The sequence below is a fragment of the Symphalangus syndactylus genome, chromosome 13, assembly GCF_028878055.3.
Source record: "Symphalangus syndactylus isolate Jambi chromosome 13, NHGRI_mSymSyn1-v2.1_pri, whole genome shotgun sequence".
Lineage (NCBI taxonomy): Eukaryota > Metazoa > Chordata > Mammalia > Primates > Hylobatidae > Symphalangus > Symphalangus syndactylus.
Window position 1 is genome coordinate 88,244,397 of NC_072435.2, and position 21,317 is coordinate 88,265,713.

General features: G+C 43.5%; 1 non-coding gene across 1 annotated transcript; it reads left to right on the top strand.

Annotated features, from left to right (window-relative positions):
- The first annotated feature begins 3,612 nt into the window (after window positions 1–3,612).
- Window positions 3,613–3,719, top strand: LOC129461292 (U6 spliceosomal RNA). The gene has a single exon (XR_008650450.1). It is a non-coding gene; the product is annotated as a U6 spliceosomal RNA (small nuclear RNA).
- Window positions 3,720–21,317: the final 17,598 nt, after the last annotated feature.

Sequence of the window (21,317 nt, forward strand, 5' to 3'; positions counted from 1 at the left end):
GGTGCACTGGCTCATGCCTGTAATCCAAGCACTTCGGGAGGCCGAGGAGGGAGGATTATTTGAGCCCAGGAGTTCAAAACCAGCCTGGCAACAAAGTGAGACACTGTAAGAAAGAAAAGAAAAGGGAAGAGAAGAGAAGAAGAAAGAAAAGAAAAAGAAAGAAGAAAGAAAGGAAGGAAGAAAGAAAGAAAGAAAAGAAAGAAAGAAGGAAGGAAAGAAAGAGGAAGGAAGGAAGGAAGAAAGAAAGAAAAAGGAAGGAAAGAAGGAAGGAAGGAAGGAAAGAGGGAGACAGGGAGACAGGGAGGGAGGGAGGAAGGAAGGAAGGAAGGAAGGAAGGAAGGAAGGAAAGAAGGAAGGAAGGAAGGAAAGAGGGAGACAGGGAGGGAGGACGGAAGGAAGGAGGAAGGAAGGGAGGGAGGGAGGAAGAGAGGGAGAGAGGGAGGGAGGAAGAAAGCAATAGGAGGGGAGGGCAGGGGAGGGGAAGGGAGGGCAGAGGAGGGGAGAGGAGGACAGTGGAGGGAAGGGAAGGGCGGGGAGGGAAGGGAAGGGAAGCGATTAGCCAGGTGTGGTGGTAGATGCTGGCTGAAGAAGTAGGAGGATCACTCGGACCCAGGAGGTCAAGGCTGCAGTGAGCTGTGATCACACCATTGCACTCCAGCCTGGGCAACAAAGCAAGACCTTGGCTCAAAAATAAAAATAAAAAAGTCATTGTTTATATCACAGCCAGAATGGTCATATTTAAACATAAACTGGATTTCTTTTCCTAAATGTAACCTAGCCTATAAATCGTTAACCAGTTTATACACATAATTCTGCTCCTTGTTCTATTCTCACTTAACAATGTATTGGACCTCACTATGTTCAAATGTGACATGAGACATACATTTTTTTTTCTTAAAGTATTCCTTGTTTATATGAAATTCAAATGTAACTGTGGGTTCTGTATTTTTAGTTGCTAAATCTGGCAGCCCTACTTCTACCATTGGTCCAATACAAGGTGGCTGTTCCAGTTCTAGCCTCCACTCAGGCATGGGAAGAGCTTAAGTAGGCTCAAGGAGCACAAGTCCAGTTCTCTTTAGGGCAAAACCTGGACATGTCACATATTACTTCTGTGCATATACCATGGGTCAAAGCCTTTCCACATTTAGCTTCTAAGGAAGCTGGGAAATGTAGTCTTTAGCTAGGCAGGCATGTAGCCGACTAAAACTCTATTGGCGAGAAAGAAAAGAAGAATGAGTACAGGAAAACAACTCGTAGTCCCACCTAGACAATAATCTCGGCCGGGTGAGTCAGCTCACGCCTGTAATCCCAGCACTTTGGGAGGCCAAGGTGGGGGAAATCACCTGAGGTCAGGCGTTCAAGACCAGCCTGACCAACATGGAGAAACCCCATCTCTACTAAAAATACAAAATTAGCCAGACGTCGTGGCCCATACCTATAATCCCAGCCACTCGGGAGGCCGAGGCATGAGAATTGCTTGAACCCAGGAGGCGGAGGTTGTAGTGAGCCAAGATTGTGTCATTGCACTCCAGTCTGGGCAACATGAGCCAGGAAGGAAGGAAGGAGGAAGGAAGGAAGGAGGAAGGAAGGGAGGGAGGAAGAGAGGGATAGAGGGAGGGAGGAAGTGAGGGAGGGAGGGAGAAAGCAATAGGAGGGGAGGGGAGGTGAGGGGAGGAAAGGGGAGGAAAAGGAAGGGGAGGGGAGGGGAGGGGAGGGGAGGGGAGGGAAGGGAAGGGAAGGGAAGGGAAGGGAAGGGAATCCAGCACTTTGGGAGGCTGAGGCAGGAGGATCACCTGAGGCCAGGAGTTCAAGACCAGCCTAGCCAACATGGAGAAACCCTGTCTCTATTAAAAATAAAAATTAGGCGGGCATGGTGGCTGGTACCTGTAATCCCAGCTACTCAGGAGGCTGAGGCAGGAGAATCACTTGAACCCAGGAGGGGAAGGTTACAGTGAGCCGAGATCATGCCAATGCACTCCAGCTTGGGCAATAGAGCGAGACTCCGTCTCAAAAAACAAAAAAAACTAAATGAGAACATAGTGAGAAATGAAAATTAAATCTGATTAGGCTAATACTTGTGTTTACTCTGCCAGGTGCTTTGCAAAACCTTTTACACACATATTTCATTAAATCTTTTTCTTTGAGACAGAATCTCTGTCGCCTAGGCTGGAATGCAGTGGTGCAATCTCGGCTTGCTGCAATTTCCGCCTGCTAGGTTCAAGAGATTCTCCTGCCTCAGCCTCTCCAGTAGCTGGGATTACAGGCATGTGTCACCACGCTGGCTAAGTTTTGTATTTTTAGTAGAGATGGGGCTTCACCATGTTGGCCAAGCTGATCTTGAACTCCTGACCTCAAATGATTTGCCCACCTCAGCCTCTCAAATTGTTGGGATTACAGATATGACTCACCATGCCCTGCTTCATTAAATCTTTATTGCAACAAGAGGAATTATTATTATTATTATTTGAGACACAGTTTTACTCTGTCATCCAGGCTGGAGTGCAGTGGCACCATCTGGCTCACTGCAACCTCTGCTCCCAGGTTCAAGTCATTCTCCTGCTTCAGCCTCCCAAGTAGCTGGGATTACAGGTATGTGCCACCATGCCCAGCTAATTTTGTATTTTTAGTAGAAACGGGGTTTCACCATGTTGGCCAGGCTAGTCTCGAACTCCTGATCTCAAGTGATCTGCCCGCCTCGGCCTCCCAAAGTGCTGGGATTACAGGCGTGAGCGACCACGCCTGGTCAAGAGGAATTATTGCAATTCTTATTTGGCAACAGGGAAAATGGAGCTAAGTGACTTTCCTAAGTCACATAGCTGACAAAAGATGTAGCCAGTATTCAAAACTGAGGTTAACTTCATTATGCCATATCACATTCACACCTTAAAAAAATAAAATCAAGGTATCTGATATCTAGACAGAGTCTGACTCTCTTGCCCAGGCTGGAGTACAGTGCTGTGATCATGGCTGTCTGCAGCCTCACCCTCCTGGGCTCAAGAAATCCTGCCACCTCAACCTCCCAAGTAGTTGGGACTACAGGCATGTGCCACCACACCTGTCTAATTTTTGTATTTTTTGTAGAGATGGGGTTTCACCATGTTGCCCAGGCTGGTCTTGGAACTCTTGAGTTCAAGCAATCTGTCCACCTCAGCCTCCCAAATTTCTGGGATTACAGGCACGAGCCATGGTTCCTGGTATTTAAACCTTTTATTATAGAAAATTTCACATGTGAAAATAGAATAACGTAACAAAGCCATATGTACCTATTGCCCAGCTTCAATAATTATTTACACTCTGCCATTCTTTTTTTATGAATCTTCCCTCACCCCCTAAATTCTCACATTTTTTCTTTTATCATGGAGTATTTTAAAACAAACCCCAGTCATCATATTTCTCTACCTGTAAATGTTTCACTATGCTTCCCTAATGCCTAAGAACTTGAAAAAAGAAACATAACAATAACATTGTCATGCCTCCAGAGAATAATGTTTAATATCCAGTCCAAGTTTAACTTTTCTGGATTGTCTCAAGAGTATTTTTATGGCTGTTCAAATAAAAATTCAAACACAGTGCAGACATTACATATTTTACATATTCTCTTAAGTCTGTTTTTTGCTCGCCTCAGCAGCACATATACCAAAATTGCAATGATACAGAGAACATTAGCATGGCCCCTGAGCAAGGATGACATGAAAATTCATGAAGCGTTCCAAAATAAATAAATTAATTAATTAAAATTAATTAATTTTTTTTTTAGTGTGGGAGCGGTGGCTCACGCCTGTAATCCCAGCACTTTGGGAGGCTGAGGTGGGCAGATCACAAGGTCAGGAGATTGAGACCATCCTCATTCACACGGTGAAACCCCATCTCTACTAAAAAAAAGTACAAAAAATTAGCCGGGTGTGGCAGTGTGCACCTGTAGTCCCAGCTACTCGGGAGGCTGAGGCAGGAGAATAGCATGAACCCAGGACGTGGAGCTTGTAGTGAGCTGAGATTGCACCACTGCACTGCAGACTGGGTGACCGAGCGAGACCCTCTGTCTCAAAAAAAAAAACTTTTTTTTAAGTCTCTTTTAATGTATGACAGTTCCCCTTCCCTTGTGTTTCCTCCCTTTTCTAATGTTTTTAAGTCTGGGATCATGAATTAACTTTGTAACATGCTATGTGTTCATTGAAGAAGTAAGGCTATTAGTCCTGTTGAATTTCTTACATTCAGAATTGGGCTGACAGTTTTCTCCTGGTGTCATTAATGGGTTCTTCCATCACCCATACTTCCTGTAAGCTGGTAGTTTGTTGAAGAGGCTAGTCTAAATTCAGATTCAAGTTTATTTTTTTAATTTGTGTTTATTTTTTCTTTGTGGGTTTTATATATATATGCATGGTTAGACCATAGGTGGTACAGTAGCTTACTTTTAAAATAAACTGTGTAATTTATTAAATGTGCTGAACTGGTTATTATAATCAGTAAACTACTTTTTCTTCTCTACTGCTACCTTCAAGCAAGCAGATCTCCCTTCTTTGCCCCTGGATGACATTTCAAGGAGATCTCTTAGCTTTGGGGCCATTCTCAGACGTGAGAAGAGTCTCATTTTCAGCTATGGAAAATTCTAGTTCAGTCTATATTAAACTTTAATTTCTCATCCAATTTAAATCTCCTGTCCTCTCTTCTCATCCCTATTCCTCCCTTGTCTTCTGTGACAGCTGACAGGCAGGACCAGCATTGAGGAAATGGTACATGATCTGTCCTTTTACTCCATCTGGTGAACAGTCTCCACAGTGTCCCCATGGATAAGGGATAACCTTATGCATTCTTGCCCAGCCAAACAATGGTGGTGTAATTGCTGCCACAGCAACCCTCTGTCCTTGCCCTGTCACTAGAGGTTGCTCTAGTTACTCTATACCCCTCAAACTCCAGGAGACCTGATGCAGGATTTTTGCTCCTTAGCTCAGCTAAGTCTGGGTTCTTGTCTCACGACCAGGAAGAATTAGGCACACAAACATCAAAGAGTGAGTGGAGTAGAATTTATTAAGTGAAAGGAAAGCTTTCAGCAAAAAGAGGGGACATGGCAGGAGGTGGGGGTAGTTCTCCTACCCGAAGACAGGAAAGTTCCCCAATATGACTGAGCCTGGGGCTTTTTATGGGTTCAGAATAGGGAGTGTGTGCTGATTGGTTTGTGAGTATACAAAAATGGTCATAGCAAACACACCACTCAAAGGTGGGCACAACAGTGTAGAAAACCAATTAGGAAAGGGTAGGTATATGTAAAATAGGTAAAGAGTGGGCATCAATCAAAGGAAAGTACACCAAATGGGAAGGTGGGTTCTCAATCCCGTCTGAGTATTTACCCAGGACAGTTTCTGTCTTGAAGGTTGGGTTTCGCCAGGGACCTGCCCCTATCTGCCTAGGCATTTGCCTGCCTCCTGCCTCTATCAGACCCTTGTCAAGTTCTCCCCAAAACTTAATTGCCTTTCACTCCTGTAGTAGCACTGGGCAGGCCTACACACTCCTACAGCCCAGCAGGCATCTGACCAAGGAGTAAAAGTCCCTCACCTGTTTCTGGCTAGCCCCTCAATTCTCTAAGGGGTGCTCTTACTGTCCCCCTTCACTTGGCTACATCCCATGTGGAACAGAGAATAAATGCCAGTGTGCTCTCTCTTTTTGTGAAGTCCCCCCAAAGATGCACCTGTCTTTTTTTTTTTTTTTAAATGCTTATTTATTTATTTATTTATTTTTGAGATAGAGTCTCGCTCTGTCGCCCAGGCTGGAGTGCAGTGGTGCAATCACGGCTCACTGCAAGCTCCGCCTCCCAGGTTCACGCCACTCTCCTGTCTCAGCCTCTCCGAGTAGCTGGGACTACAGGCACCCGCCACCACGCCTGGCTAATTTTTTTGTATTTTTAGTAGAGACGGGGTTTCACCGTGGTCTCGATCTCCTGACCTCGTGATCCGCCCGCCTCAGCCTCCCAAAGTGCTGGGATTACAAGCATGAGCCACCGTGCCCGGCCAGATGCACCTGTCTTAATGAAACACCAGCCTTCTGTGCTATAGGATTTTGGGAGTGACAATTCCTGGACCAGAAAGAATGACTGTGTCATAGTAAGGCCTGTGCACATGTGTGCAGATACCCTTTTGGAGACTACTTCCCACCCATTGTCAGCACCACTGAGGATCATCCTAAAAATAAACAGGAAAGTCCTAATCTATATTCAGACAAGTTTGTTAAGATTTACCCCTTGACTTCATTTTATAAAGTAGCTTAGCTAAACATACAGAATTTTCTAGTTTATTTTAAAATGGATGACTTAAACTATAATTTCTTTTTTTTGAGACAGGGTCTTGTTTTGTCACCCAGGCTGGAGTGCAGTGGCATGATCACTGCTCACTGAAGCCTCAACCTCCCAGGCTCAAGAAATCCTCCCACCTCAGTCTTCCAAGGAGCTGGACTACAGATGGACACCACCATGCTCAGCTAATTTTTGTATTTTTACTTGAGATGGAGATTTCACCATGTTGCCCAGGCTGGTCTCGAACTCCTGAGCTCAAGTGATCATCCTGACTCAGCCTCCCAAAGTGCTGGGATTATAGGTGTGAGCCACTGCACCCAGCCAAGAGAAACTCAAATATAAATAATACCCTTCAGGACATGTTTTCATGTGTCATTGGGATGTTAATAAACATCATACACAACAGCTAACAAATTCTTATCTTTTGTCCTTACTTTATTTTTATTTTTATTTTGAGACAGAGTCTTGCTCTTTCGCCCAGGCCAGAGTGCAGTGGAGCGATCTCGGCTCACTGCAAGCTCCGCCTCCCGGGTTCACGCCATTGTCCTGCCTCAGCCTCCCGAGTAGCTGGGACTACAGGCGCCCGCCACCACACCCAGCTAATTTTTTGTATTTTTAGTAGAGACGGGGTTTCACCACGTTAGCCAGGATGGTCTCGATCTCCTGACCTCGTGATCTGCCCACTTCGGCCTCCCAAAGTGCTGGGATTACAGGCGTGAGCCACCGCGCCTGGCCCGGGCAGCCTACCAAATATCAACAACAACAAATGCAACAAAAGAAAATAATTTCTGGCAGAGCGTGGTGGCTCATGCCTATAATCCCAGCACTTCGGGAGGCTGAGGCAGGCAGATCACCTGAGGTCAAGAGTTTGAGACCAGCCTGACCAACATGGAGAAACTCCATCTCTACTAAAAATACAAAATTAGCTAGGTGTGGTGGCATGTACCTGTAATCTCAGCTACTCGAGAGGCTAAGGCAGGAGAATCACTTGAACCTGGGAGGCATAGTTTGCAGGGAGCCAAGATTGTGCCATTGTACTCCAGCCTGGGCCACAACAGTGAAACTCCATCTCAAAAAAAAAAAAAAAAAGAAAAAGAAAAAAAGATCATTTCTAAAAACAGCAGAAAACATGGAAGCAGGTCCACAGTGATATATCAGCTATATTAAACATACTCAGTCTTGTTTTCTATTTTAGCCTTTGTACATAGAAATATTTACTTGTTTGATTCACATGCTTTATTAGACACAACCTATAACCATTTTAATTGATGTGTTAAGGTCTATGTGTATTTTTTAAATTAATGGGTTTAATTACAATTGCTGTGTAGATAATTGCTTATTCAATCTTGAAGCAGAACTAGAATTAGGAAATGGAAAGAGGGTCCACTGACTCACTAGAGTCAGCTGAGCACACTCTTATTTTGCTCTCAAAGTAGAGGTGAACAATAATCTAATCAAGAACTGCGCGGTGGTGAATCAGTATTCAAAGATGAATGGGCCAAAATAAGAGTTTAAAAACATGTGAGATGTGTGGATGGATATTACAATAGGTCAACTGCATCACATTAAACTTATTCTGGACATGGCTGGTTAAGTATGCTTGAATCTAAGTATTATATCTTCCAAATGTGTGCACTTAGAAAAGCTTCAGGCTCATAGAAGGATGAATGTTTGTGGAAGAAAGGAGGGAGGAATAAAACAGGAAAAGGGGGGGAAGGAAAGGAGGGAGAAAGAAAGGGAGAGAGGGAAGAAAAGCAAAATGGTTTTCACTACTTCATTTTAACCACTGAGTGAGTATAAATTGGCTAATTATTTTTTCATGGTGTGGTTAAAATGTTGATTTTAGTCCTAGTCATGTAAATAAGAGTTTAATTAAAATTATGTTATGGTAATAATCGAAAGGATGACAGCACAGCTTGTGTTTGAAAAAGGAATGTTAAGAGTTTTATGTTTTTTTTTTTTTTTTTGAGACAGAGTCTTGCCCTATCACTCAGACTGGAGTGCAGTGGCACGATCTCGGCTCACTGCAACCTCCACCTTCTGGGTTCAAGCAATTCTCCTGCCTCACCCTCTTGAGTAGCTGGGATTAGAGGCACCCACCACCACGCCCAGCTAATTTTTGTATTTTTAGTAGAGATGGGGTTTCACCATGTTAGACAGGCTGGACTCGAACTCCTGACCTCAGGCAATCTGTCTGCCTTGGCCTCCCAAAGTGCTGGGATTACAGGCGTGAGCCACAGAGCCCGGCCATGTTTTTGTTTTTAACTCTGGCATCATGAATTTACTTTGTAACATATTTAACATTCCAGAATATCAATGTCATGCCCCTCTGTGTGAAGAGTCCACCAACAGGCTTTGTGTGAGCAACAAGGCTGTTTATTTCACTTGGATGCAAGTGGGCTGAATCCGAAAAGAGTCAGCAAATGGAGATAGGGGTGGGGCAGTTTCATAGGATTTAGGTAGGTAGTGGAAAATTTCAGTTAAAGGGGGTTGTTCTCTTGCGGGCAGGGGCGGGGGTCACAAGGTGCTCAGTGGGGAGCTCCGGAGACTTAATGTCCAGGAGAAGGAATGTCACAAGGTTAACTGATCAGTCAGGGTGGGGCAGGAACAAATCACAATGGTGGAATGTCATCAGTTAAGGCAGGAACTGATTCTTTTCATTTATTTTGTGGTTTTTCAGTTGCTTCAGGCCATCTGGATTTATAAGTGCAGGTCACAGGGGATATGATGGGGGCTCAGAGGCCTGTCATTGTTTTGTTCTCTTGGAAACTCCATTTACCAAGTCACCTTAATATAGTTACAAATGTGTTTAAACACAAAGACATGGTAATTAATAGGAAGGAAATGTTCCATTAAGAAATACAATGTAGAATGCATGTTCAAAGCAAACTTGTAGAAATAGAATTTCAGGGCAAGACAGTACTTCAGTCATTCTCAATTCTGTGTCACATGCAGATTTCAGGGTTAATCTTTGTGTAAGTCTGAGTCTTGGATACAGATGCTGCAGAGAGGGTCACAGCCATGGTCTTGTGGGGCTCACATAGAGGCTGCATCCCTTGAACTGCCCTCCCCCTTCTCCCTCCATTGCACAGGAATATAATTCAACCTGCCGTGAATTTGCCATGTGGTGTTTTCACCCTTCATTTCAGTCCCTCGGAGTAACCTACAAGGACATGGAAGGAGATGAGAAATTGCCTCATGGCCAAAGTAACCCTTCTCTTCAGGGTGTTCCTATGGTATTTTATTTTGTTTTATATCTTATTATTTATTTATTGTTCTTTTATTTTTTTGAGACAGTCTCACTCTGCTGCCCAGGCTGGAGCGCAATGGCATGATCTCTGCCCACTGCAACATCCGCCTCCTGGGTTCAAGCAATTCTCCTGTCTCAGCTTCCAGAGTAGCTGGGATTACAGGTGCCTGCCACCACACCTGGCTAATTTTTGTATTTTTAATAGAGACAGGGTTTCACCATGCTGGCCAGGCTGGTCTCGAACTCCCAACCTCAGGTGATCTGCCCGCCTCAGCCTCCCAGAATGCTGGGATTACAGGCATGAGCCACTGCACCTGGTCTATTTTATTTTATTTTTTGAGACAGTCTTACTCTGTCACCCAGGCTAGAGTGCAATGCATGATCTCAGCTCACTGCAACCTCTGCCTCCCGGGTTCAAGCGATTTTCCTGCCTCAGCCTTCCAAGTAGCTGGGATTACAAGTGTGTGCCACCACGCTTGGCTAATTTTGTATTTTTAGTAGAGATGGGGTTTTTCACCATGTTAGTCAAGCTGGTCTCGAACTCCTGACCTCTGGTGATCCACCTGCCGTGGCCTGCCAAAGTGCTGGGATTACAGATGTGAGCCACCATGCCTGGTCCCCTCTGGTATTTTATATGACCGTTGCACTGATCACATTGATCATTTTAATTTCTTGCCCCTAAAATATTCACGCTATATAAATTGAGTTCATATTCATTTTGGAATCCTCATTGAACAGGCTTTCTTGTATGCCCATACTGGTCAAGGTCCGTGTTAGATATTGCATTTAAAATTGAACAAAGTAGATGTGGTCCTTACATTTTGGAAGGGTTGCTGGCATCTGTGGAAGACAGTCATTATCTAAATCAACAGGAAAAATAGAAGATTGCAAGTTGTATTATGAAGGAAGACACCAGGGTTCCATGGGCTAGAAAAATAGGAGAGGCAGAATCAAACTGAGGATTTAGCAAAGCTTCTTTGAGGAACCAACATTTAACTTGAGGCCCACAACTAGGAGCTATTCAGGTTATTCAAGCTTCGAGTGAAAAGAGGAATGTGCCCGCCATATGGGGCACCACATGGGAAGCTGGGGGCAACTGGACCTGGAATACACGGGGCAAGGAGTGAGTGATGGGGAAGGGTCAGGGCCCAGGGGCTGTGGGGCCTTAGAGGTCACATTAGGGATTTTGTATTTTATCCCAAGTGCAAACTATTTAAAGTTTGAAGCAGGTAAGCTGCAGTGGCTCATACCTGTAATCTCAGCACTTTGGGAGGCTGAGGCAGGAAGATAGATTGAGGCCAGAAGTTCAAGATCGGTCTGGGCAATATGGTGAGACCCCCCCCTCATCGCTACAAAAAATTTGTTTTTCAAAACATTAGCCAGGCCTGGTGCCACATGCTATAGTCCCAGCTACTTGGGAGGTTAAAGCAGGAGGATCATCTGAGCCCAGAAGTTTGAGGCTGCAATGATCCATGATTGTGCCTCTGCACTCCAGCCTTGGTGACATAGCAAGACTTCATCTCAAAAACAAATAAGTAAATAAAAAATAAAGTTCAAAGTTGGCAATAGATGTGATTTGCATACCCTGCCTTGTGTTCACTGGCCAGTATTGAATATTTAGAAATAAACTAAACATGAACAATGAATCAATGATACAGTTCATCTATGACTTTCCCTAGTTTTACCAACCACAGGCAATTAGATTAATGTAATATAGTTTGTTCTTAGAAAATATGTAGTAGGCCGGGCACGGTGGCTCACGCTTGTAATCCCAGCACTTTGGGAGGCCGAGGCGGGTGGATCATGAGGTCAGGAGATCGAGACCACGGTGAAACACCGTCTCTACTAAAAATACAAAAAAAATTAGCCAGGCGTGGTGGCGGGCACCTGTAATCCCAGCTACTCGGAGAGGCTGAGGCAGGAGAATGGTGTGAACCCGGGAGGCGGAGCTTGCAGTGAGCCAAGATTGCTCCACTGCACTCCAGCCTGGGCGACAGAGCAAGACTCCGTCTCAAAAAAAAAGAAAATATGTAGTAGAGGCTGGTCACGGTGGCTCATGCCTGTAATCCCAGCACTTTGGGAGGCCAAGGCAGGCAGATTACCTGAGGTCAGGAATTCGAGACCAACCTGGCCAACATGGTGAAACCCTGTCTCTATCAAATATACAAAAATTAGTCGGGCTGTGGTGGTGGGCACCTGTAATCCCAGCTACTTGGGAGGCTGAGGCAGGAGAATCACTTGGACATGAGAGGTGGAGGTTGCAGTGAGCCAAGATCGCACCATTGCACTCCAGCCTGGGCAACAGGGCCAGACTCAGTCTCAGGAAAAAAAAAAAAAAAAAGAGCTGTGCACGGTGGCTCATGCCTGTAATCCCAGCACATTGGGAGGCTGAGGCAGGCGGATCACCTGAGGTCAGCAGTTCAAGACCAGCCTGGCCAATGTGGTGAAATCCTGTCTCTACTAAAAGTACAAAAATCAGCTGGGTGTGGTGGTGGCGGGCGCCTGTAGTCCCAGCTACTCAGGAGGCCAAGGCAGGAGAATCACTTGAATATGGGAGGCGGAGGTTGCAGTGAGCCAAGATTGCACCATTGCACTTCAGCCTGGGCAATAGAGTGAGACTCCATCTCAAAAAAAAAAAAAAAAAAAAAAAGGAAAAAGAAAGAAAGAAAGAAAGAAAGAAAGAAAGAAAAGAAAAAAAGAAAACATGTAGTAGAAATTTGTTGATTTTTTTTTTTTTTTTTTTTTTTTTGAGATGGACTTCCACTCTTGTTGCCCAGGCTGGAATGCATGACGTGATCTTGGCTCACTGCAACCTTCTCCTCCTCTCCTACCTCAGCCTCCCAAGTAGCTGGGATTACACGCATGCACCACCACATCCAGCTAATTTTTTTGTGTTTTTAGTAGAGACGGGGTTTCTCCATGTTAGTCAGGCTGGTCTCCAACTTCCGACCCCAGGTGATCCACCAGCCCTTGGCCTCCCAAAGTGCTGGGAGTATAGACGTGAGCCACTGCACCTGGCCTGAAATTTGTTGATTTTTAGTCACTCACCATTCCCTTTCCTTTTCTACTAATCCCTCATTTTATTTTGGATAAATACACTGTGATGGTTAATTATGTGAGTCAACTTGACTGAGCTAACAGATACTAGGATAGCTGGTAAAACATCATTTCTGAATGTGTCTGTGAGAGCGGTACCAGAAGAGATTAGCACTTGAATCAGTAACAGAGTGAAGATCTGCCTTCACCAGTGTGAGTGTTCAGAGCACAAATGAAACAAAAAGGCAGAGGAGGGGTGACATCACTTTCTCTTCTTGAGGCAGGACATCTATCTTCTCTTGTCCTTGGACATCGGAGTTCCTCGTTCTCAGGCCTTTGGACTCTAGGACTTGCACCAGGGCTCCCACCACCCCGTCCCAGTTCTCAGTCCATCAGTCTCGGACTGAGATTTGTACCACTGGCTTCTCTGCTTCTCAAGCCTTTGGCCTCGACTGAATTATATCACTGGCTTTCCAGGTTCTCCAGCTTGCATCTTTCATTTGTTTCTTGGCCATTTGGGAGTCTATAAATTTTTTTACACTTCCTTTCCAAGAAATCGAATACAGGGCTGCCAATAGGGCACACCCTCAATGAGTATGGCTGATGCTACTTGCCATGATAATGTTGCCTGGTTCCCTAATGTTAACGTTAGCTCTTACCTTCTAAGTTGGGTAACTGAAGTTCACCTTTGTAAGTGGGTGTGTTCTGGAAATAGCTGTTTTTCTGTAGACACAGTATCTGTGATCCCTGTATTGGATCCACTGAGTTATAACACTCTCCTAAATTTCACTGTGGGAGGCTCATCTGTGTAATTGAACTTCTGCCTCAAGAGCTAAAACCCAGCTCTACCCAACTAGAGCCCTGTGAAGTCTTAGCATTCCTCTTCCGGGAGGCCTAGAGACTTTCTGCTAATCCCCAAGTTGCTGTCTAGGGCTCTACTCTAAAAGATGAACAGGCCGGGCGTGGTGGCTCACGCTTGTAATCCCAGCACTTTGGGAGACCGAGGAGGTTAGGAGTTCAAGACCAGCCTGGCCAACATGGTGACACCACGTCTCTACTAAAAATACAAAAACTAGCATGGCCTGGGGGAGCGCAGCTGTAATCCCAGCTACCCGGGAGGCTGCGGGAGGAGAATCGCTTAAACCCGGAGTCAGAGGTTGCAGTGGGCCAAGATCGTGCCACTGCACTCCAGCCTGAATGCCAGAGAGAGACTTAGCCTCGAAATAAAATAAAATAAAATAAAATGAAATAAAGATGAACATTCACAAGCAAGTTCCATGCTAACTTGAGGCATTACCTCTTCAAGGAGGCCTTTACTAACATGCTTCACCTGCAAACTGGACTCTCTTAGATATTAGCATTAGATACATTTATGTCAAGTCTGCCCTTTCCCTTTGAACACCAACTTGGACCACCTGCTAGCATCCTTGCGGATCTGAGTCATAGTCATGTCATGTGCCTCATCCTGGCTCCAACCACTACTTTCTCCCCACCAGCCAGGCACCAGGTCCCTGCATGCCTTGAGGCTGACCTACTAGATTATGACATCTGTCCTTTTTCCTTGGTTATTAATGTCTTAATTAAATGTAATTTTTATTGATTTGAACTTTTAAGCAAATAAAAAAATTGTTTTGCTTCATTGAAATCTCCTTCTCTGAGGTCAAAAGATGATAATGCACCAACCTTTTTCTTTCTTTTTTTTTTTTTGAGACGGAGTCTCGTTCTGTCTGTCACCCAGGCTGGAGTGCAGTGGCATGATCTCGGCATATTGCAACCCCCACCTCCCGGGTTCAAGCAATTCTCCTACCTCAGCCTTCCAAGTAGCTGGGATTACAGGCATGTGCCACCACGCCTGGCTAATTTTTGTAATTTTAGTAAAGACACGGTCTCACTACGTTGGCCAGGCTGGTCTCAAACTCCTGACCGCAGGTGATCTGCCCACTTCAGCCTCCCAAAGTGCTGGGATTAGAGGTGTAAGCCACCATGCCCGGCTGACTTACTTTTTTTTTTTAAACTTAAAAAATTTTTAATATAGATGGGATCTCACTATGTTGCCCAGGCTGCTCTGAAACCCCTGGCCTCAAGTGATTCTCCTGCCTCAGCTTCCCAAATTGCTGGGATTCCAGATGTGAGCCACCATGCCTGTTTTTTTTCGTTTGTTTGTTTTTGTTTTGTTTTGGTAACCCTCATACTTTTATTGTTTTCCTGTCCAGGATTCAAACATTTCAATCCAAGATAGATACTGAATTAAAATCATTTTGGCAAGGCTAAGCAAGTATCCCTTAAAATTTAAACAAGAAAAATTGTCTGATATTTCAATGGATTTTCATACTTTAGGTCAGCATATTTCTTTGAATTTAGATATGTGGAAATACTGTGGCATTTGGTTTACAAAATAGGCCATTCAGTAAGACCGTAATGTGGATAGAAAGTTCTGTAGAAGATAGCAGCATGGGGAGGCAAGTGATTTTTTGCCAAGCTTACTCCAGGTACTTAAACATGGCCCAATTCTGCAGTGAAGGAGAAAAGCATAATTAAAATTTTCTAGCCTTGTACCTTCTTCTGTTCTTATGTACAAAATTACACTCCCAACTATGCCCTTTACACCTCTTTTCCAACCTCTGCACTTCTAGGGTATGACTATGCTATTTGATTTCATTTGTCCAGAAATATATCAGGCAGATTCCAAAATTCTGAGAGAGGAAACCATTGTTTTTTTAGGAAATGTTATTCTCTTTTTTTTTTTTTTTTTTTGAGATGGAGTTTTGCTCTTGTTGCCCAGGCTGGAGTGCAGTGGCGTGATCTGGGCTCACTGCAACCTCCGCCTTCTGGTTTCAAGTGATTCTCCTGCCTCAGCCTCCTGAGTAGCTGGGATTACAGGTGTCTGCCACTATGCCCAGCTAATTTTTGTATTTTTAGTAGAGACGGGGTTTCACCATGTTGGCCAAGCTGGTCTCGAACTCCTGACCTCGTGATCCACAGGCCTCAGCCTCCCAAACTGCTGGGATTACAGGCGTGAGCCACTGCACCCGGTCGGAAATGCTATTCTCTATTGGCACTTGGAACAAATCATTTACAAGCTCAAAATGTTTCTATAATATATTTTAGAAAAGAAAAAAAAGATCAAGTTGCACGTCAGGAAGTTTTTCAGAGAAAATATTATCACTGCAAGTCACTAGTCATGTTTTATTGCCTCAGCAAAACAAATGAATAAGAAATATTTGTTCCCATAAAAGCACAACTGTGATTGCAAGAATTCTGAAATTTGATTTGGTTGCTAGTGGAATGAGTCTGACCACTAGTCTCTGAACTATGACCCTTTTCATGCGTTAGGATTTGACGTCAACCCGCAAATGGGAGGATTAGCCACATTTTTGAATTCTAGAAGTTTGGCTAGTTCATAAGCACTAACCTCTAATTTTTTTAATCTTGCCCAAATTCCTATCTAAGAGGTCTGGGGAGTCATGCCCTACAAATCATAAATTCTCATCAGATGGGTTTTATTCAACCCTATAGATCATGATTTACTTTCCAACCTGACTCTGGCATAACATTAGGAGACAAAGAAGAAAATTAAAATATTTTACGCCCAAACATGTTTCTTGCCATATTTTGAAATGGCCCTGCAAAGCTGTTCTTTGTGGGGGTGAATTTGCATCTGTAAAGAATCTCTATTAATATAGCTAGATCTTTTTCTTCCAGACCCTCCCAATCCTAAAGAGATTAACTAAAATCTGAATAGGAAACATTTGTCACCTATTGTCTCTAAAGGCAGCCACTATAAGACTTGAAAAGAACATTGGTCTCCACAATCTTTTATCTTAACCTGAACATCCCCTTTCTGTTTATCCCAGGTCTTTAGACAAACTCAACCAATTGTTAACCAGAAAATGTTTAAATTCACCTACAGCTCCCACTTTGAGTTTTTCCACCTTTCTGGACCAAACCAACGTATTTCTGAAAAATATTTGATTGATGTCTCATGCCTCTCTAAAATGTATAAAACCAAGCTGTGCCCTGACCACCTTGGACACAAGTTCTCACATGTTCTGAGGGCTGTGTCACAGGCCATGGTCACTCATATTTGGCTCAGAATAAATCTCTTCAAATATTTTACAGAGTTCGACTCTTTTTGTCCACAGGTGAATGGTGGTTTTTAGATAGAAAGTTTTAGAAAATTGAAAACTGTTTGACCACTCACTTGGTCGTTCTTTATTGCTATGCAGTCTTTGAGAGTAGATTGCCCTGACTAGAGTTCCAGTTCACTGTTCCCATAGAAAGGTGATATTTCTTTTCTTTCTTTTTTTTTTTTGTCTTAAATAATATGTTATTTATTTTTGCTGGTTTGGGAGTTGCTTTTTGTTTTGCTTTCTGTTTTTTTTTTTTTTTTAATTTTACTTTAACTTCTGGGATACATGTGCAGAATGTGCAGTTTTGTTACATAGGTATACATGTGCCATGGTGTTTTGCTGCTTCTATCAACCCATCATCTAGGTTTAAGCCCTGCATGCATTAGGTATTTGTCCTAATGCTCCCCCTCCCCTTACCCCCGACACCCCAAAAGGTCCCGGTGTGTGATGTTCCCCTCCCTGTGTCCATGTGTTCTCACTGTTCAACTCCCACTTATGAGTGAGAACAGTCAGTGTTTGGTTTTCTGTTCCTGTGTTAGTTTGCTGAGAATGATGACTTCCAGCTTCATCCATGTCCCTCCAAAGGAAATGAACTCATTCTTTTTTATGGCTGCATAGTATTTTTTTTTTTAATTTGTGTATGTGTGCCACATTTTCCTTATCCAGTCTATCATTGATGGGCATTTGGGTTGGTTCCAAGTCTTTGCTATTGTAAAAAGTGCTGCAATAAATATACATGTGCATGTGTCTTTATAGTAGAATGATTTATAATCCTTTGCATATATACCCAGTAATGGGATTGCTGGGTCAAATGGTATTTCTGTTTCTAGATCCCTGAGGAATTGCCACACTGTCTTCCACAATGGTTGAACTAATTTACACTCCCACCAACAGTGTAAAAGTGTTCCTATTTCTCCACAGCCTCGCCAGCATCTGTGGTTTCCTGACTTTTTAATAATTGCCATTCTAACTGGCGTGAGACGGTATCTCACTGCGGTTTTGACTTGCATTTCTCTAATGACCAGTGACAATGAGTTTTTTTTCATATGTTTGTTGGCCACATAAATGTCTTCTTTTGAGAAGTGTCTGTTCATATCCTTCGCCCACTTTTTGATGGGGTTGTTTTTTTCTTGTGAATTTGTTTAAGTTCCTTGTAGATTCTGGATATTAGACCTTTGTCAGAAGGATAGATTGCAAAAATTTTCTCCCATTCTGTAGGTTGCCTGTTCACTCTGATGATAGTTTCTTTTGCTGTGCAGAAGCTTTTTAGTTTAATTAGATCCCATTTGTCAATTTTGGTTTTCATTGCCATTGTTTTTGGTGTTTCAGTCATAAAGTCTTTACCCATGTCTACGTCCTGAACGGTATTGCCTAGGTTTTCTTCTAGGGTTTTTATGGTTTTTAGGTTTTACATTTAAGTTAATTTTTGTATAAGGTATAAGGAAGGGGTCCAGTTTCTGTTTTCTGCATAGGGCTAGCCTGTTTTCCCAGCACCATTTATTAAATAGGGAATCCTTCCCCATTGCTTGTTTTTGTCAGGTTTGTCAAAGATCAGATGGTTGCAGATGTGTGGTGTTTTTCTGAGGTCTCTGTTCTGTTCCATTGGTCTATATATCTGTTTTGGTACCAGTACCATTCTATTTTGGTTACTGTAGTGCTGTAGTATAGTTTGAAGTCAGGTATCATGATGCCTCCAGCTTTGTTGTTTTTGCTTAAGATTGTCTTGGCTATATGGGCTCTTTTTTGGTTCCATATGAAATTTAAAGTAGTTTAGAAAGGTGGTATTTCTTAAGGATGGTGTGATGGTTAATATTGAGTGTCAACTTGATTGGATTGAAGGATGCAAAGTATTGTTCCTGGGTGCCTCTGTGAGGATGTTGCCAAAGGAGATTAATATTTGAGTCAGTGGACTGGGAGAGACAGACCCACCATCAATCTGGGTGGGCACCATCTAATCAGCTGACAGCATGGCTAGGATAAAGCAAGTAGAAGGGCTGGGCATAGTGGCTCATGCCTGTAATCCCAGCACTTTGGGAGGCCAAGGTGGGCAGACCACCTGAGGTCAGTTCAAGACCAGCTTGACCAACATGCTGAAACCCCGTCTGTAGTAAATATACAAAAATTAGCCAGGCGTGGTGGTGAGCACTTGTAATCCCAGCTACTCGTAAGGCTGAGGCAGGAGAATCACTTGAATCTGGGGGGCAGAGGTTGAAGTGAGCCGAGATCGCACCACTGCACACCAGCCTGGGCAATAGAACGAGACTCAATCTCAGAAGAAAAAAAAAAAAAAAAAAAAAACAGGCAGGCAGAAGAACATGGAATGACTAGAGTGGCCTCCATCTTTCTCCCATGCTGGATGCTTCCTGCCCTCGAACATCAGACTCTAAGTTCTTTAGCTTTTGGACTCTTGGACTTACACCAGTGGTTTGCCAGGGGCTCTCAGGCTTTCGGCGACAAACTGAAGACTTCACTGTCAGCTTCCCCACTTTTGAGGTTTTGGGACTTGGACTGGCTTCCTTGCTCCTCAGGTTGCAGACAGCCTATTGTGGGACTCACCTTGTGATCATGTGAGTCAATACTCCTTCATAAACTCCGTTTCATATATACATCTATCCTGTTAGTCCTGTCCCTCTAGAGAACCCTGACTAATACAGATGGAGGGTGGGATACAATTTTCCCAACTCACTCCACAGAGCCTTCTGTCACACATACATAAAAATGTGTATCCTCAGCTGGAAGGGGGAAGTCAAGTTTATATACTGATTAAAATTTGTCAACACACCATAAAAATTCATGGAATAGTACTGTGCCATGCATTCAGGTACAGAACTATTGTCTTAGGTCTGATTTGAAAAAGCAGCTTACTCAGGCTAAGAAGGAAGCTTTCCTTGACAAATAAAAAACCCATCTTTGTGGCTGAGGGTCTTGGCTGGTTAGTGTAGGCCAGTGTTTTCAACGTGCCTCACAAATGAGATGAGTTTTAGTACTATATAGACACAGCAATAGCTAAAATGGTTATCTTGTGATTTCTTTCCAAATTCTCTTTAATCCTTCTGATTATGTCAAGAAGAAAATTTTGATTTGGTACTGCTACTTTTTTTTTTTCTTTTAACCACGTCTCTTTTTTCTGTTTGTTTTTTGTTTTTTATTGGTGCTGCACAAATTAAACCACTTCTCTTCTTAAGAATGACAGAGACAGAAGGTGCAAGGAAGCCTTAGGCTCAGAGCTTTCCGTAGACAATCCTGTCTTATTAGGATTTAATAACACTGTTTTGCTTTTGTTGTGATTAGTTTTACAATTACCTTCCCTTTCTGACAAATGACACCAGTCGTGTAACATATTGGTGGAGCACATGGCAGCTTGCTTCCCCAGAGCAAGCGCTGGGGAGTGGGGACCCATGATGGAAGTGAGTCTTTTTGTTACCTAATCTCAAAATGACATCCTATCGCTCTACCATATTCTATTTGTTAGAAGCAAGTCATAAGTTGAGTCAACACTCATGAGAGGGGGCTCACACAAGGACATGAAAACCAGGAAGGAGTGATCGTTTGGGCCATTTCAGAAGTGCTTGCCACAGGGATATATTGCAATTGCTGTTTTCCTTCTTTTCTCCAAGAAATAATATGCTCCATGGGAACAGAGATAGTGTCTTGTTCATTGGGAGTATTCCTAGCACTGGACATAGTGCCTGAGACTTAAACTGCTCCTAAGTGTTTCTTTGAAGGAAACAAAAAAGGAAGGAAGGGAGGGAGGAAAGGAGGGAGGGAGGCAGGAAGGAAGGGAGGAAATGAATCAGCATGAGAAGACCAGGGCACTTTGCTAATCCATAGAAAACAGGAGATGGTTCTTTGGGGAAGGAAAACTCAACCATAAGAAGGATTGTGAAGAAAAGAGTCAGTACTTTTATTTCTTTCCTAGTCTTGAGCACAAATGAGCTTCTAGGGAAGTGGAAGCACTCTGTGAAGAGACAACGCCCACCATCTTACTCCCAGGGTAGCTTCTGTGGATGGTGAAGAGCTGAGCTATAAAATAGCACAATGTGTTACCCATGGAAGGGCAGTCCTGGTTGAGATTCTTAATTGTGAATGTACAGACTCTGTTGAATGAATTGTGATAACCTCCAATTATCAGGAAAGAATCAATTAGGGAGAACTCCTTGGTGCTTTTTTTCACTTGCACTTGCAGAGTGCAGCAATAAGTTACACTGAATGCATATAGACTGCTAGACTGCTTTGGCATTTAAAATTATAGAATAAACATATTACTTTGTTAGCATAATTCTTTTCATGTGTGTTGGGGAGGTGACAGCATCTTACTCTGTCGCGCTGGCTGGAGTGCAGTGGCACGATCTCGGCTCACTGCCTCAAGGGTTTCTTGAGGCACCTCGACCTCTGTTCAAGGGTTTCTCCTGCTTCAGCCTTCTGACTTGACCTCTGTTCAAGGGTTTCTCCTGCTTCAGCCTTCCGAGTAGCTGGGATTACAGGTGCCTGCCACCATGCACTACTAATTTTTGTATTTTTAGTAGAAATGAGGTTTCACCATCTTGGCCAGGCTGGTCTTGAACTCCTGACCTCAAGTGAGTGATCTGCTCACCTCGGCCTCTCAAACTGCTGGGAT